Below are 2,759 nucleotides of genomic sequence, written 5' to 3' on the forward strand. Positions count from 1 at the left end.
TGTGGTGGCAAAAAACTGGAAAATGAGGGCATGCCCTTCAATTGGGGAATGGCTGAACAAATTGTGGTATATACTGGTGATGGAATACTATTGTGCTAAAAGGAATAATAAACTGGAGAAGTTCCAGGCGAACTGGAGAGACCTCCAGGAACTGATGCAGAGCGAAAGGAGCAGAGCCAGAAGAACATTGTACCCAGAGACTGATATATTGTGGTAAAATAGAATGTAATGGACTTCTGTACTAGCAGCAATGCAATGTCCCAGGACTATTCTGAGGGACTTATGGTAAAGAACGCTACCCACATTCAGAGGAAGAAATGCAGGAAAGGAAACACAAGAAAATAAACTGCTTGAATACATGGGTTGATGAGGACATGATTGGGGATCGAAACTACCACACCAATGCAACTATCAACAATTTGGAAATAGGTCTTGATTAATGACACATGTTAAAACCAGTGGAAATGCATATTGGCCAGGGGAGGGGGGAAGGTCAGGGGGTGAAGGGGAAAGTAAGAGCATAATCATGTAACCATGTTAACTTTTCTAAAATATAAATATTAATAAATGTTTAAAAAAAAGAAATATTATAGGATGTTAGGGCTATATCCTAGGAAACAAGTCTTGCCTTTTGGAGCTTCTATCTCCCTTCCTCCCCTCCTGTTGTGGTAAACCATGAGTTCCATGTTCCCCAGAGCCATCTGGGGGTTATCTTCTGTCTCTGTTTCCTTCAGGATAATCGATCCCTCATTCTGTTGAATCATAATCTCTTCAAGGACAGGGAGAGAGGCATTTTAAAAAATTATACATTATTTTTATTATATCTATCTCAGCATGTAACAGTCCCTTATTCACGTAGAATCTGGAATAAATGGCTGCTGAAGTACTTTCTAATCCTGAGATTCTTTGACCCTATAAGAATGTTTGCCAGATTTAGTTTAATTTGAATAAAATGGAAGTCAATGAAGAAACATTTATTAAGTACTTACTATATGCCAAGCTCTCCAGAACAAAATGGAATGAGACAGAAGCCAAGTATTATTATTTTCATCATCATTATTGCCACCACCACTAACATTTATGTCAGAGTTTAGAGTATGCAGGACATTTTCCAGTCAATAAGTCATTCCACAAGCATTAATTATATGTGTTCTGTATTAATAATTGTGCTGAGTTTAGGAGATCCAAAGAACATAAAAAAGTGCACCTGTCTTAAGGGGCTTATATTCTAATGGGGGAGAAAACAGGAGAGATAGGCACAAGCAAGAAAGAGTCTATAATCATTATCGTTTATGTTCTGCTTCAAAGTATTTTCAATACTTTTTCTCAGCTTAGAGCCTGGGTAGTGTTTCCCCATCACTCAGGTGGATAAGTCATTTGAGTTTTGAGAACCCTTCCATCTGCCAGGCTAGTACCTGAGACTATATGTAAGAACTGTAAATGTAAATAAAGGCTACTAAATCCTCCTCTTTCATGAGAGACACTTCCTTAAACCCAACACCAAGAACTTCCCTTAACTTTCCCTGGGCATTGGCTGACTCATTGGTGTAAACGTTGCTTAGAAACCAGAACATTTTTTACATCAAGGTTATCTTCACATTAGGGCCAGTAAGTGCCACTGTAGATAGAGTTCAGGTCCTGAAGTCAGGAAGATTCATTTTTAGCAGTTCAAATCTGGCCTCAGACACTTACTAGTTGTGTGACTCTGTGCAAGTTACTTAACACTGTTTACCTCAGTTTCTCATCTATAAAATGAGCTGGAGAAGGAAATGGCAAACCACTCCAATATCTTTGCCAAGAAAATCCCAAATGGGGGTTGTGAAGAATTGAACCTAACTAAAACAACTCAACAACATCATCTCCACATTCATTGACTATATCCAGGATTATGGGTCCTCTCCCAGATTGGGATTCTGAGGGATCCTCCAGTTCTCCAGGGCTTGATGTAGTGGTTAGGATTCTTATTTTGTTGTTGTTCTTCTTCTTTTCAGAAACAACCAATCAATTTTAGAATTTAGAGTGTTCCATTAATTCAGGAAATTGTAGATCAAAACTGACCCAGGTTTAATTGCTCAAACAACCAATTCATGCTATACATAAACAACTAAATCAAAATGCCAAACAGAGCTTTTTGGATATTATAGACATAAACATAGAATGACAACATGTAATGGAAGACCCCTAGGCTTAGAATCAGAACACCTGGGCTTACATGACAATCCTTTCACCAGTGTGGCCATAGGAATATTGCTTCACCTCTTCTCAACCTCATTTTCCTTGTGACAATGAGACCATTGGACTAGATGATCTCCAAGATACCTTCTGGTTCTAAAGGAAAGAAATAGTTACTGGAGTCAGAGGAAATAAATTGAGATTCCACTTCTGACACTATTTGCATGACTTAAACTCTCTGGGCTTTAGTTTCTCCACCTCTAAAATGAGGGAGTTGATCACTGGGTTCTTTTCTAATTTTAAGTCTAATATCCTATGATCTTATGAAAATTGAATTTGTATAATAAAACCGTAATCACAAAAACCACTGATTCTCCTCTCACAGGACCAGACAATCTCCCCAGAGCTAGGCCTCTTCCAGTACACCAAAGCATTCAGCAAAGTTTCTAGAGGTTCCGATCAGTGGTTATACCTCTCTCTCTCTGTCTCTCTGTCTCTCTGTCTCTCTGTCTCTCTGTCTCCCTCTCTCTCTCTCTCTCTCTCTCTCTCTCTCTCTCTCTCTCTCTCTCCTCTCTCTCTGTTTCTCT

This window comes from Gracilinanus agilis, chromosome 4 (genome assembly GCF_016433145.1).
Source record: "Gracilinanus agilis isolate LMUSP501 chromosome 4, AgileGrace, whole genome shotgun sequence".
NCBI lineage: Eukaryota > Metazoa > Chordata > Mammalia > Didelphimorphia > Didelphidae > Gracilinanus > Gracilinanus agilis.